This window comes from Ostrea edulis, chromosome 1 (genome assembly GCF_947568905.1).
Source record: "Ostrea edulis chromosome 1, xbOstEdul1.1, whole genome shotgun sequence".
NCBI lineage: Eukaryota > Metazoa > Mollusca > Bivalvia > Ostreida > Ostreidae > Ostrea > Ostrea edulis.
The window spans coordinates 16,418,986-16,435,695 of NC_079164.1; the positions used below are offsets into that span (position 1 = coordinate 16,418,986).

General features: G+C 35.9%; 1 long non-coding RNA gene across 1 annotated transcript; it reads left to right on the forward strand.

The window, feature by feature from the left end:
- Positions 1-2,102: 2,102 nt before the first annotated feature.
- On the forward strand, positions 2,103-16,089 carry LOC125662063 (uncharacterized). The gene is made up of 3 exons (XR_007365242.2): positions 2,103-2,247; positions 4,380-4,507; positions 12,275-16,089. It is a non-coding gene; the product is annotated as an uncharacterized LOC125662063 (long non-coding RNA).
- The last annotated feature ends 621 nt before the right edge of the window (positions 16,090-16,710 follow it).

Genomic DNA, 16,710 nt, shown 5'->3' on the forward strand with positions numbered 1-16,710 from the left:
AATGAGAAGCTTTTGAAATATGTGTCAAGTCGGTCATCTTCTAGCATCCTCGTAAAATTCACATTATCAAAGAGATGGGCGCACTCATGACAGAAGGACCGCCCATCTATTTGATAATGTGAACATTACTCAGATGCTAGAAGATAACCATTACAAAATTCATCCCCATGGGTATTCAAGCAGACTGCTGAAAGACATGATAACCAAAGACTACGTAGATAATGAAAATGAGGAACTCAAACATGAAAGGTGAATATAACGAACAGTGATCACTCTCAAACTCCTACAAGCAATACAAAATAGAATTGGGCAAATACGGACCCCTGGATATACCAGTTGGGATCAGTTGTAAGCATCCCTGTCGAACGGTCACACCCGTCGTGAGCCATATGTCTTGTTCGGGTAAACGTAGTCAACATCAGGGTGCCAAGAATGGCCTAACCATGAAAGTATGATAAAAAAAAAGTTATCACATGCGTCAAATTTATACGCGTACGGTTCGCCGTAGATTGCTAGACGACGTCGTTTGAGCGTAATAATTCTTTACACACTGATTTAGACTACTGATTATTCTGTTCACCTGACCAAGAAATAGGGCTCACGGCGGATGTGACCGGTTGACAGGAGATTCTTACCCCTCCTTGACACCTGATCCCACCTCTGGTATATCCAGGAGTCTATGTTTGCCAAACTCTTAATTTTGTATTCCTTAAAGGAGGAAAGAGATTGATCAGTGTTTGTTATCTTCACCTTTTCATCAAGTGGGGATTTGGGTTAGAAGAGGTCCTCAGTAACCCTTGATTGTCGTAAGAGGCGACTAAATGGGGCGGTCCTTCAGATGAGACCGCAAAAACTGAGGTCCCGTGTCACAACAGGTGTGGCACGAGAAAGATCCCTCCCGGCTTAAAGGCAGTAAGCGCCGAGCATAGGCCTAAATTTTAAGTCCTTAACCAGCAAAGGTGACGTCTCCATATGAGTTAAATATTCTCGAAAGCGACGTTAAACAATATTCAATCAATCGATCAAAAGTTTTACAAGTGAATCAAATGAGACATTGTGAATATTTGTTTGTTCTTTAATATTTTTTTATTCTTTTATTATTATTATTTATTTTTTTTGTATAGTCAATGTCCGTGACTATTACCTTTTTTTGTGAATTGGGGAAATGTCTCATCACATTTCCGTTATTTCCATGTGGAAACATCAGATCCCCCGCAGTATCTCTGGTGTCGTTGCACCCATATGGAAACACAGTGTCTAGTGTATTGATCCAGTGGTCTTCCCGTAGTTTACGAAACGAAGTAGTTAGAGTTGAATTTTCAGTGTGATGGTATTTTTCTCTCTAGAAATCTAACCCTCAGGAATGAGATGGAATCATCTAGGAAATTGAAATGTCTAAAGTATCAGATGATGTTTGATACTGTTATAACGTTTTCAGATGGTGTCCATGTTAATCATATGTATAGGTCTACAGACTTGTTCTGGGTACTTTTTACAATGATGTTCATGTAACGTTTTCAGCCTTCGGAGTGCTCGGTGATCATTGTATTTCTCGGGTATTCAAAGAACGATAATGACCTTAAAATGTCAATAATTGTAATAGCAATGCTTTCCGATTGTTTGATAAACTATATCAATGTAGTAAAGAATTTGGCCTCAGAAAGATTTTTAACTTATAGATAAGGATATTATTAAAGGAGATAGAAAAGATGTTGGATTCTACCTATTCTAAAGAAAATAAATATCTGAAATATTTTCCTTGATAATTCTAGTTAAGTAGGATTTTGTATCGTGGAGTATGGCACTCAGACTGCAAACATTAATCATTAAAACGCTTCTCTCAATGTATAATGTTGGACACACAAGTAATTGGTTTGGAATAAATATTTTTCAAGTTTTCCCCTTTCAAATATCGAAACATCCAATATTCTTAATAGGTGTGAAATTGATAGCACTAACAATAACAAGTGCTTTCCGTCCGTGATTGAGTGGATCCCAACGACTGAAAAGGTGATCATGAGAAATTTTTAAAATTTCTATCAGGAACTATCAGGAACACGTCTTAGTTGGATTTTCATGCAGTGAAATTTATATACATCGCTTGGAATTGGAATTTAGACGTTTTAGTGTTCGTTTGCAAATGCTTCCTTTTGCTAATTGATAAAATTCCCGTTTTGAAAAACGTCGACTTTGAAATTAGCTGATACCTGCTCACACGGAGTTAAGGAAATAAAATAACGCTATATGGTGAGTTTGATAGTGCGTGCGTAACACCGAGACATAACTCGATATCCCCCATGATATATATTAATTTCTCTCTTCTTTACGGTGCTCTAATTCATTCATTTTAAAAATATTTTTACCTTTGTATACCATCATTGGCGGCGATGAAGGCGTTCGCTTCGCCTCCGTGGCCGAGTGGTTAGAGCATCGCTCTCAAAATCACACTACCTCTCACCTCTGGTCGGCGCGGGTTCGAATTTCGCTCGCGCCGGTAAGTGAGAAAGTTTCCCAGTTTACTTTCGGAAGGTCGGTGGTCTCTTCCCAGGTACATTGTATCTGGCTTCTCTCTTCCACCAATAAAAACTGGGCGCCACCAGATAACTGAAAAATTATTGAGTGTGGCGGAAAAACAGCAAAACAATCAATCAATCGTGTGTGGAAGGTCGTTCTAGGTTCAAGCCCCGATCTTGCTTAACCCAATGACTCAGTATTTTAAAGAGTCATGGTTCTTTCGAATACCTACCTACCTATCCTCTTCGTGCCCGGTGGCACATAAGGCTGATACCAGATCCTTCCATTTGTTTCTATCCATAGCCATCTTTTCTACTTCCTTCCAGGTTTTTCCCATCTTCTTTATATCACTTTCTATAGTCCTTCTCCATGTCTCTCTAGGTCTTCCTCTGCTTCTCTTTCCTTCTGCTGGAGTCCATTTAAGTGCTGTTTTTGTGATGGATTCGTTTCCTTTTCTGATGACATGGCCAATCCATCTAAACTGTCTTTGTTTAATCATTGTGATTAGATCTTTCTGCCCTGTTCTTTTATATAGATCTTTGTTTGATATTTTCCTGGGCCAGTAGATCTTGCATATTTTCCTTAGACATTTTGTGTGGAATCCGGACAGCCTTTTATTATCTTTTTGCGTTAGTCTCCAACATTCTGCACCATACAGCAAGACTGATAGGACATTGCTCTGGTATAGTCTGATCTTTGTCTTTTCGCTGATGTTACTAGTCCTCCATATTTTATTAAGTTGGTGAAAGGAAGCTTTTGCCTTCTGTAATCTGCTGGTGATGTCTTTTTCTGTTGCGTTGTTTTTGCTAATTGTGCTTCCAAGGTATGTAAACTCATTTACTTCTTCCAAGTTCTCATTTTCTAATTTTATTTGTGGTGGTGCAGGAACAAACTACATGGTCTTTGTTTTCTTTCGAATGGCACCTTATAAACCGATTCACCTCTCGCTGCAGGTGTTGGCACGCTAAAGAACTTCCACTACTACTGTCGTGATCGCCATGCATAGGTCTACTAGTAGCGGTAAAATGTGGCACTCCACGTGCAGCTGCTGAGGTCCCAGTGAGAGTTAGAAATTCTTAAAGGGATGTAAACCAATAAACAAAACTACCAGTGAAAACAAAATCACTAGCTGTACATATGTATTTAAGACTGCTTGATTAGATATTTACATGTATCAATCAAGTGTAAATACCAATACTTGTCTGTTTAGTTCAAATTAAATTCTAAATCATTAGATTTTGACAAAAATAAAAAGATTAGATATTCCTGCTTCCACTAGATGTTGTTCAGTATTGGAAGCACAGGTAGATTTCCGGTGCCCTTTGGGATGCAAGTTTCACAAAGAATTCGTCCACTGGTCTTGTTCACCTCCTTCGTTCTCCTACCGTTAACCTGTGGTAAGTGTACTGTATACACCTGTATTTCAACATATCACTGCTCGTTATATTCACATTTTCATATGCATGGCGAGTGTGACCGGTTTATTCCTCCTGTTTGCCCAACTCTTAATTTTGTATTCTTTACAGGAATAAAATTTATCACTGTTCGTTATCTTCACTTTTGGCTGTATTGTGCTTACGTATATATTGTCCTTACTTTCAAAGCGATATCAGCTGTCATTTTGGTGCCGAAATTTCTGTTGCAAATTTGTGATTTACTATTTCAATGACAGAAAAAAATGTTTGTAACTCTTGTTATTAATATTTCTAATAAAATACCCATCCAGGGGCTCTGAATAAAAGGAAATTACATTATAGTCTTCTTGTACAAAAATTGATTGAAATTATTATTGTAATGAAATCGTGTTTCTGTTTATGCTCACTCAACGATGAAATTTTGAATAACTTTATAATATATATTTCAAGGACATGGAAAAAAACCACATCAGTTCAGACTCTATCTATGAATGGATACAGTTTTGCACCACCGTGGCAGGAGTGGTAATCCTGATTATTCTGCTCATTGTCAATCTTGTATCAGTCATACAAAGTCGGTAAGTTGTTTGATTAATATTTAATCAACATTATTTTAAAAGAAAAACCCTAGATACGCACAAATCAGTTTTCAGTGTAGAGTTCATGTAATGTTACTATTTGGAATCAAAGTTCAGAAATTTTATTCTTTATTGGAATTAATATGACTCTGGTGAACTATGTAGCCCATGGGCTTCTTGTTCCTTTCCGTTGTTGAATGTCATTAGTATACTTGATTAAATGTGCACGGTGGTGTAGTGGGATGTTTATAGTATGTAGGAATGTTTGATAACCAGTCCAGTTGGTCCAGATCTTATTATACATTCCTGACGTCGGGCCTGGTGACGTGGAATCGGTCCCCGTGCCGGTGTTGTAGAGTGAGCCTTCCCCCATAATGAGACTTTCCCCCCGGAAGCCTGGCTCTAGAGTGAGCCTTCCCCTGGGGGAAGGCTCACTCTAGAGCAGGAGAACCCCGGGGAAGTCTCACCCTAGAGCCAGACTTCCTCGTGGGTAGACCTACTCTATCACTAGTTGTAGAGTCAGACTCCCCCCCCCCCCCCCCCCCCCCCCCCCCATAGCAGGACTTCCCCCTCCATTTATTCCTGGTAAACTAATATCACTTTATAGAGATTGTTTAGATATCAAGACCTTTTTCAGCAGGGCATTAAATGATTTTGCTTAAGTCGTTCATCAAACTCAAGAGAAGAAAACGTTGAATAAAACACATTGGAATTGATAAGCCATTTTGTTTGACCCATAGACCTTGAACTTTGACCCACACAATACATATGCCTTGGTTAGTTTTAGAAGTTTGGAAAATAAAATGAGGAAATTTCGAATTTATGTTTCTTCTCATCTGCGTACAAATATCGGTTATGCTTTTAAACTTGTACAACTTCAGGTAGAGAGGTAGGTAAGTTGGTAGGTAGGGTACTTTTGAAATAAGACAATAATAGCTCAAAAAGTTCTTTGTAACAACCACATCTTTTACATCAGTAAAGTATTTGAATGTTTTATTCTGCAAAACTAAGTCATTCAAGGTCTTAATGCCTCTGTCAACCCAATTTGTATTAAAATTCCATTTTTTAATATCAACTAAATAAAGTTTCTTATATCTAAATTCAAATAATCTGTAGCAGAAAGAGAGCTTTCTTTAACTCTTGATAGAGCTTTAAACACATCTTTCCAAAACACATTGTCAATATGATTTACAAATTCATTAAGTTTTTCTTTGGATAGGTGAAAAATGAAATCCACATTTCTAAGATTTAAAAATACTATGCAACATATGTTGCCATATACCCTCATTATCAGCAATTTTGACCCATTTCAGCTTAATATAACATATAAAAGATGCCAAATGTACCATATTTAGTCCCCCTTTATCATAATTACCCACAATTGTATTTCTTTTCAACTTTTCTACCTTGTATCCCCAAATGAATTTAAAAAATATTTTATTCAACTCTTCCAGGCAATGCTGAAAATAAGTGTATGAGCTTTGGGAGTGCTAAAGTTTTGATAATTGTGATTTTACCTATTGGAGTTAAATCCCGTTTAGTCCACAAACCTAGCAATTTTTTAATGGCATTGATTTTAGATTGATAATTACATAAAGTCATGTCTTCCAGATTTTTTGTAAATACTATTCCGAGGAGCTTAAAATTGCTATTTCCCCATTTCATTTTCAGATCATTACACAAAGTTTCCGCCGAACCTGATTTGCTCCCCAACCAAATTGCTTGTGATTTTGAAATATTTAAACGTAGTCCAGAAATCATTCTAAACATATCAATAACTCTCATAGATTCTCTAAGTGATTTTTCACTGCCATCTAACGTTAATAAAGAGTCGTCCGCATATTGGCTTAATTTGTTTTCTTTTGCAGCCACAGTTACGCCCTTAGTATTTCGATTTTCTTTAAGTGCTTTTGCCAACAATTCTACTGTAATAATAAAGATATATGGTGTCAATGGATCTCCTTGTCTACAGCCTCGTTCAAGACTGAAGAATTTATACAAGTTTCCATTGTTAATTATACAACTGGTACTAGAGGTGTATAGAGTAAGAAACCATTTTACAATAGATTCCCCAAAATTGAAGGACCTGAGTGCCTTTACAATAAAATCCCATTCCAATGAATCAAATGCTTTTTCAAAATCTAATAATAATAACAATCCTGGCTAATTTTGTTTTTTTTAGATAGTCAATCAAATCATACAAAAAAAAACGAGCGTTTTCACCAATAAACCGTCCCTTTATAAAACCCTTCTGAGAGTCACTTATGATACTTTTTAGTACTTTCTTTAAAGGATTTGCTATGGCACTAGAACCAATTTTGTAATCAACATTTAACAAGGGCACCGCTAAGTGGAGCATCCCCTCGCGGCAGGAAATATCATGAACATATGCATGCATTATCAAGGAATAAATGAGGAATGGGGCCTATATATATATATATATATATATATATATATATATATATATATATATATATATAATTCCCAGATTTTTGTACCGATAACAAAAATTGAAACTTTTTCAAAAGAACACGACGATGAAACACTGACATTTATAGTTTCACATTTTGAATTCTTTTGTGACATAATAAAACGTTAGTAATCATTACACATGTATGCATAATAGACAGCGAATACAAGGGAAGCAACTCTCATACTTTTCAACATTCTGCACTCCGTACTGTGTAAATCGGCCAATTTCTTTGGAACCACACACAGCCGGTTTAGACAGATTATACTGTATAACTATTTATTATTGATTAAAATTCAGATACCTCTAACATCATTTGGTGGTGGGGGGGGGGGGGGGCATAATTAACATGGTGTTTTTAATAAACCTATCCAGGTGCATATCATTTGGAGGGGGGGGGGGGGGTATGTAATTGTGCAGTTTCCCTTATTCTTCCCATTCTATATATTCATATATAGGTTTTTGTTAAATATATATAGCTATTTATTATTGAATAAAATTCAGATACCTCTAACATCATTAGGTGGTGGTGGGGGGGGATAATTAATATGGCATTTTTAATTTTTAATAAACCTATCAAGGTGCATATTATCGGGGGGGGGGGATACATACGTGATTGAGCAGTTTCCCTTATTTCTAGCAGAAACATATCACGTATGCACTAAATTTCAGTAATTTATTTACCTGAATATACCTCACAGTTGTTGTATGTAGAATGCATGAACTCAGAAAATTCCCACGGGAGCAATATTTTTTCGTTATGTAAAAAGACAATATACCGGTGTTGACAGGTCGACGAAGCTTGTGAAATATCTTTATAGCTTTCAAGAATTACGTACGCCTCAAGAATTAATTCTGTAAACAGACACCGTACACGTGTGGTAATCTGAATTAATTCTGTATTGTAAACATGTGGGGTAATCTGGTAATGAAACCGCGACGTTCCTCAAACTATTTTAATTACTCAGTGTCAGAGATAGTGCTTTTAATTCCTACAGACTGTCTTTGCGCACGCCAACGTGCACTAGGCCTAATATGACAATGCACAAATACAAACTTACCTGCAGCAGACGTAAGCTGTCTCGTTTTCTTTAAACTGGTTCCCTGTGCAACCGAAGCGACCAGAATCGTAACTTGACAGGGTACCAGTTTGAATTAACCGGAAGTGAGTATTGTCAACTCGTACATAAAATTTCACGGTTTTTAGGTAGTAAAGACGCGATATTTTAAGAAATATTTCACCGATTAACTTGAAAATGAATAGGGTTCGTCTTTTTACAATGCCACATATGTATGCGAAGGCTGAGAATCGTTAGTGCAAAGGTTCTCTTTAAATCTTGCCCACAAGCTGTAATGGACACACACACACGGACACACGCACAGTAGCGATGTTATATCCCCTCCGCAACTAGTTGCGCGAGGGGATAATAATGATATTGGTCCCCAATTTTTTATAGAGCGTCTATCTTTTTCTTCTTTGGGAATGCAAGTTATTACACCTTGGGATTGAAATTAAAAGACAAATTGTTGATTTTAAAAACAATGCAAAGTACATCATGGATTGTTGAGTCCAAATCAGTGTATTGTACAGAAAATGAACTCTAGTTCTTATGTTAAATTTTTATATCAAGTTTTGAAGGAAAAGGAGTTCATAGCCCCACAACTCAAAAGAGAGAAGTGGGAAACTTATCTCAGTGAAACTATTTCAGAAAAATGTTGGGAATTTCATTATATGAATGCATAATTATGCACAAAAGAAACAAAATTAATTTATCTTCAATACCGTATTCTTATGTGTTATATAGCTAAACACTCTTTCCTTCGCAAACTTAAACTTGTAGATAATGACTTGTGTTCATTTTGCAAAAGTGAAAGAGAAACAGTCACTCATATTTTTTATGACTGTGTGTATGTATCTGCCTTCTGGAGAGATTTTGTGAAATGGTACAATGCATTTGTCAAAGTTTATAAAATCACAAAAAGAAGTGTTACTTGGCAATATTGATGGAAGTTGTTTGGTAAATTTTCTTCTTTTGTTAGCACAAAAAGCACATTTATTACTCCAGATCACAGGACTCAAAACCCAAATTGTCAGATGCAATTAATTTGTTTAAATACTATAGAAATTTAGAAAAATATTGTCAAAATGTATTTCATAGCAAATCCAAAATGCTTGGTAAATGGGCATTGTATGATAATATAATGGACAAGTAGTTTGTTGAAAATCATAATACATTTATATGAAAAATAAAATAATTACCTTTATCTTTGAATGTGTATATATGTATGTTTATGTATGTATATATATTTTTGTGTGTGTATGTATATATTATACATGTATATATCATATATACAATTCACTGTTATTATTGATACAGAAGGTGCACAGAGTAATTGCAAGTGTCAAATGAGCGAGTGTAGATTACAGTTTGAATGTTTGTATGTATAAATGTGTTGAAAATACAAAAATAAAACATTTTTTTTAAAAAGTAGGTAGGTATAGGTAGGTAGGTAGGTAGGTAAGTAATTCCCTGCCCGATAAACTAAAATTTATTTCATACAGATGTAGTTTGCATAGGAGGGGATGAAAGCGGGGGTGTCCCTCTAGAGCGAGACTTCAAGAGGGTGTTATGGCTCTAGAGTGAGTCTTCTCCCTGGGGGTAAGGTTTATTCTATAGCAAGTCTGCTGGGGGGAGGCTCACTCTAGAGCGAGACTACCGAGGGGAAGGCTCACTCTAGAGCCAGACTTCTGGGGGGAAGGCTCACTCTAGAGCCAGATTTCCGGGGGGAAGTCTCACTATGGGGGGAAGTCTGGCTCTATAACACAGGCACTTGTTTCTGTAAATGACTTATGACCTCTGTATACTAATAATAACACAAGGTACCTAGCTTCAAATGACACCGATTGGCACCCCCTGAGAATGTCGGCCATTTGAGCTTCCAGGGAATATGCGATGCAAATGTATTTACTAACGTTCTATTGTATAAGCATTCAACTAAAAAACCATGTATGACATGACTGCATTCATTGCCTCTTATTGCCAAAAACTGCAACAAAACATGGGTCTACAGCTCGATTTTCCGTTTCATACCACGAAGTGCTATGTACTCATACCGCGCAGAATAAGTGCGCGATTTTGACTGGCTAGTACGCTCTTCTAAAATTACGTTTGGAATTCTTTAGAGTTATTTATAGAAAGATGAAGAGTCAGGGATGAATTAAAAATAACAGGCAAACGGATGGTTTTAATGGTGACCATTGACCACAATTGATCTTATTTTATATTATTTAGTTACTAACATTAGGGGGGAAATGCTACAAAAAATAAAGGGGGCTGTATCCCCCCATATTTTTTACACAGACACCTGATATATATGCCCTAGATACAACTACCCCCCCCCCCTTCTGATTTATTTTGCGGTAACTATTTTTCCAAAATGTGTGGATTCCTTGTCTGTCTCATCCCAATTTCGATTGATGTAGTCGTTTCACGCTTTTCACAAGCTTTAGAGATTGGCCTTCTACTGGCCGACAGGTATAATAAAATATACTTATTATAAACAGTATAAGGCTTACAAAAAGCATGTTCACGATTACATTAATCGAAATTAGGATGGAATAGACGGGGAATCCACACATTTCGGAAAAATAATCGCCGCCCAAAAAAATCAGAAAGGGGGGAGGGGAGTTGTGTCCATACTTCAGATGCCTGTGAATTTTTCCTTATCGGCACAGATCCGTAAAATTAGGGATGCATGGGGGGGGGGGGGGGAGAGAGGGCGCCGGAGAAGTTGGACATGGCTTGTTTAAATTTCCTCAAAGGCAATAATAAAAATATAATAGTCTGATAAAGATCTTCAGAACCTTAATTAGTGGGGGGGAGGGGGGGGGAGATTTATAATGTCGTCATTGCTGTCTCAATTTTTTCCCCTCACGCTGGGAGGGGGTCATCCTTTGCTTCAGGGCTTCAATTTATAACTTTCAAGCTTACATGCATTAATATCTTCTCATTCACTACTACGTAGTACTATCAAAAATAGTGGAGGGGCCGGGCCAGTCTCGCAATATATCTTCATTTGTATACATGAAAATAACAGTTAGGTAATGTTCTTTGTCAATCAAAAGGGTGGGCCAGTCCCCTCCGAAAAACATTGGTATGTGCCTGCAGCGTTCTTGGTACTTATGATGGGTTTCATAAGACTTCAATGTAACAACAGGTACTTGTCGCATCAATACATACCACAAAGTCAATAACACATGCATACTTCCAAATAATCTTTGATCTATATTTTCACTGACTTTCCATAGATCTGCATGAAACATTCAATTGGCAGAAATATTTTTCATATTAGTTTTACAGTTAGTCATAATTTCATTATTATCTTCATCAGAAATGATTCCGACACGAAAATATTTTTAAATCTCCACTCGGGAAGTCTTAGCTTCTATCTTCTGACGACATGTAAAATCCCGAAACGTACGAACAGCTTTGTTGGGTTTTTTTAATAACTAAAAATAGCGCACAGCGTCTTCAATTAATTTTTTTAATTTTGTTAACAAAGCAATATTTTCAAGATTTTTTGGTAATAAACACCGTATCAATTTATTGTGATAATAAAACAATGAGACTTTATTTTTCAACACAACGAAATTCAATATACAATTTTCATTCTGTGCGGTATCAGTACATAGCACTTCGTGGTATAAAACGGAAAATCGAGCTGTAAACCCATGTTTTGTTGCAGTTTTCGGCGATAAGAGGCAATGAATGCAGTCATGTCATACATGGTTTTTTAGTTGAATGATTGTACAATAAAATGGTAGAAAATACATTTGCATCGCATATTCCCTGGAAGCTCAAAAAGCTGACATTCTCAGGGGGTGCCATTCGGTGTCATTTGAAGCTAGGTACCTTGTGTTATTATTAGTATACAGAGGTCATAAGTCATATACAGAAACAAGTGCCTGTGCTCTATAACACCGGCTCGTTGCGTCATACTATCTTTCCTGTAAATAGGAAAGCATATTCGTAATTATGTGATGTGGAGGGTCAAAATACTTTCAAATTTAAAAAAAAAAAAAGTTTTGAATTTAAACCTTAAATAAAAAGCACTGAAGCATACAAAATTTTAAGAATACACATGCCCATGCTGAATATATTTAACAGTATATAATATAACTGAATTAATTACCGTAATATTGCCCCATACCATTACTAAATATAAGCAATCTTGTGATTGCATGATGCCTCTTCAGTTGACATGTAATTTCTATGATAGTCTAATTGTATTTACAGGAATGCCTATCGCGTTAATCAAACTTATTTCTTGTCCTTTCAAAATCGTCTAATATTGCCTCGTAAATATGACGATATTGAAAACCCCGACGAAACTAACGTACCCCAGTCCAAACAGCGTCACATGACCGGAAACAACACCTTGGAGTACGACGAAATCGAAAGCGTGCCCCTTAGAGGTCAGCCCAAGGACGAGGCTTCAACATTTGACAGAAATGATCTTTATTCGTTACAAAAAGAAATAGTTGATGGTGGTCTCTAAATTTACAAAATATTTTGTTATGAGAATGGATGGAATCGTTAAGTGAATTTGTCCTTTGACGATATCATAATTACTAATCATCTTCATCCTTCGAGTTAAATATCATATCTCTTTCGGTTTCAACGTCAAGTATTCTAAGTCAAAGGGTTTAAATTCAATGACTTTTTTGATTGTGTGGGTAGACAATTCTTGATGTATTACACTTTTATGGAAGAACGCACTATGATCTATGTCACAGTCCGATTATGGTTTTTCTTTTCTTTACATGTACATGTACATATATATGTAGATCTAGAATTGTATTATCATACCTTGTCACGAAATGCATGGAATGACTTATAAATCAATGGTATTACTGATTTTTATGCCCCCGAGATCGGAGATGGGGACATATCGTTTTTGTCCTGTCTGTCATAATGTAATTCTGCCTGAAACAACCTTGCTAATAATTTTTGAACAGTAAGTGCTAGAGCTTTCATATTTCACACGAGTATTCCTTGTGACAAGACCTCTCTGTGGGTACCAATATTTTTTACCCTTTGACCTTGGAGTTTGACCTACTTTTTAAAAATTCTAACCTTGCTAATAACTTTTGAACAGTAAGTGCTAGAGCTTTGATATTTCACATGAGTATTCCTTGTGACAAGATACTAAATTTTTTGACATTGGCATTTTACCTACTTTTAAAAACATTGAGTCTGGTTCTTCTCATCTTCGCTAGCCAAGGGTTTACGATCCGCTCCGCTTCTCTACAAACCCTTGGCAGATTTAGTGCGATTTTCGTTGCCTGAACTTTAAGCATATGATTGGACGCAGGGAAAGTCCACTGCTCAATCAGAGAACCTGTTACGTTAGATCACGTGCAAAACAAAGGAATTTAAATACCTACAACTGTCACTCGGCCGTGTATTAAATACATATCCAAACTAATGATGCCACGTGCGCAGTTCAGACTCGTATCTGCGTAAAGAAGTGCATTTTATTTACTACAGTACCGTACCATAAATTTAATATCAAACATCTCTTGTAATTCGTTGTTTTATGTTCTCCATCCCAGATTTAGACAGTTGCGTCAGAGCTATTTTCCTCAATTTGGAATTCACCTTACAAACGTGGGGTTATTTTTAGGCGTAGACTCAACTACATATATTTCATGGGTTTACACATGTTTATTTTCTATAAATAATATTCTCACTGATTTCTTTTTCAAGTATGCAATTAAGAGATAGTTACATTTTTATTATTGATATTTTGAATGATTTGCATACCACATTGCTTTACTCTCTGAGCGCAGCCATTTCTTAACAACGAGCGCAGCCATTTCTAAACAATTTTTAACCAATATAGCTGAAACACGCATTTTCATTGGATAAGCATGATGTAATCCAAACAGGGTTGTTGTCTCCATCCGCTAGAGGGTGCCACTCAAAGCTACGTAAATCGCACTAAATCTGCCAAGGGTTTGTAGAGAAGCGTAGCGGATCGTAAACCCTTGGCTAGCGAAGATGGGTTCTTCTAGATGGTAAATATTACAGCTTTCATATTGCACATGAGCATTTCTTCTGACAAGATCTTTCTACTGGTACCAAGATATTTTGTCCTTGTGGCCTTGGCCATATTTGGAATTAACCATTATCGGGGGCATTTGTGTTTCACAAACACATCTTGTTCAGTATGTTTCTTGTTATAGTACAAATGCATGGTATCTAAGCAATTTTATTTTATTCTAATGTGTATTTAAAGAAACATTAGATTGTAGAGTTTTTCAGTAGGAAGCGCACAGCCTCTCAATATATAAAATTTCCAAATAAGCTATTTGCTGCAACTATGGTTTGTTTACGTCAAGGTTCATATTGGATTGATTGACTGTATCTTGTTTAAGGTCCCTCTCGAGAATTTTTCACTCATATGGAGATGTCACCCGTTCTTAAGGTCATCTTCGAGGACCCGTGACATTCACATCTGATACCGAGCGTTTGGCGATAGAATCTAAATGGTACAACTACAGATTGCTTTAACTGTAACATTGGGGTCCGCCAAGGGGACAATTTGTCACCTTTTCTCTTTTCCTTATATACCAATGATCTGGAACAGTTTTTGCTGGATAAAAACGTTGTCGGTTCGCAAAGTGTAACAAGTATACTTGAAGATGAATTATATGTATATCTGAAAGTTCTTATTTTGCTATATGCTGACGATACTGTTATTATGGCTGAAAGAGATGTAGATTTACAAAATGCTTTAAATGGTTTTTATTTGTATTGTTCACGAAGGAAACTGAATGTAAATGTTAACAAAACGTAAGATTTTAATAATTTTTTCAAAAGGTCGAATGCCGACTAAGACATTCTATTACAATAGTAATGCCATAGAAACTGTAAAAGAATTTTTTAAAGTATCTAGGAATTATATTTACTCGGTCAGGCTCTTTCTGTAAATCAAATAAACATTTATGTGAAGAAGCACAAAAGCGATGCACGGTGTTCTGAATAAGATAAGTCAATTCAATTTACCTATAGAATCTCAGTTTGATCTTTTTGATAATATCGTTGTTCCAGTTTTGATATATGGTTGTGAAATTTGGAGTTATGAAAATCTTGATATTATTAAACGTATACATTTAAAATTTTTGAAACATAATTTTTATTTAAAGAATAGTACACCCTCCTATATGGTGTATGGCGAAACTGGGCGTTTTCCATTATATATAAATGTTTTTTAAAAGAATGATTTCTTTTTGGACTAATCTACTGACTTGTACAGAAAACAAAATTCTCTGTGTATTGTATAAATTTTTACGTCTGCACATTCTAAAAACGGTATTAGCAATTCCTGGATAAATTGTATTCACAAAATCCTGTCTTCATGTGGTGTTCCAAACACACGGGACGGGCAAGATTCTTTAGACAAAAATATGGTCCTTGCTATTGTTAAACAACGTTTAAGTGATCAATTCATTCAAAAATGGGAACGTGATATTAATAATTAATCAAAAAGCCAAATCTATATAATTTTAAAGTCCCACTTTGGTCGTGAAAAATACCTTGAAAATTTACCAATTAAACTTAGAAAAATATTTATCAAATTCAGAACCTCGAATCATCGGCTCCCAGTAGAGACAGGCAGGTGGGCAAATATTCCTTTGGATCAAAGATTTTCTACACTTTGTAAGTCAGGTCAAATTGCAGACGAGTTTCATTTTATTTTAGAATGCAAATCATTGTGTGCCATAAGAAAACAATTTTTACATTCAAGGTATTGTACAAATCCAAATGTGGTTAAATTTTCTGAAATAATGTCAACTTCAAGTGTTAACAAATTGAGAAACCTATGTTTGTTTATAACAAAAAAAACCAAAACGATTTAGTCTGTCCTCCATAACCCATACATATAATCTATTTTTGTTTTGTTTTTTTCTCGCTTCCTTCTTTTCTTTCCTTATGTGAACAGGATATGTTTATGTCTCTCTTTTCCCATTGGAATGTATCACATGTACTTGACCTCATGTACCACGTGTTGTTAGTTTGAGTGAATAAAGAAACTTGAACTGTTACTACCTGTTTTGACAAATTAGGTCTGTCGCAGCCGGAATTTGAATCCCGACCTTCCGCATTCGGGGCGAACGCTCTACCTCTAGACCACCGCGGCGGTATTGATAGTAGAATGTGTTACAGAAAGGAACGAATATACAAACTGAATAACCGCAATGTGAACATGTTTACATAAACAATGTAAGTTAACATATTACCAGTATCTGTGAAATACCGTTTAATACTGATATTGACACTTCTGGAAATGTGATATTCCAAAGAGCTAGAGCCACGAACGGTCAAAATCGGCCTGTATTTTTATGAAAAATTATCTGAAACTTAACAAACAAATATTGCACTAAATATTGTCAATATACATCGTAGTAAATATATTCATATCAAAATGTTAATTCTGTGACGTCATAACTGTGCCGTAGATGTCATAACACGTGACTTTGCACATTTTTCTCTAAAAATGACAAATTTTGGAACTTTGATTCAAAATTTCAGTTTGGCCACATTCAACGAACAAATTAAAAATTCTGACATGGGTAAAGAAATGAAAACTGCACAAATAAATGTTGGATTTAATTTGTTCGATGAAAGTGGCCATACGTAAATTTCTTGTTTTAGGTCTTTCACAA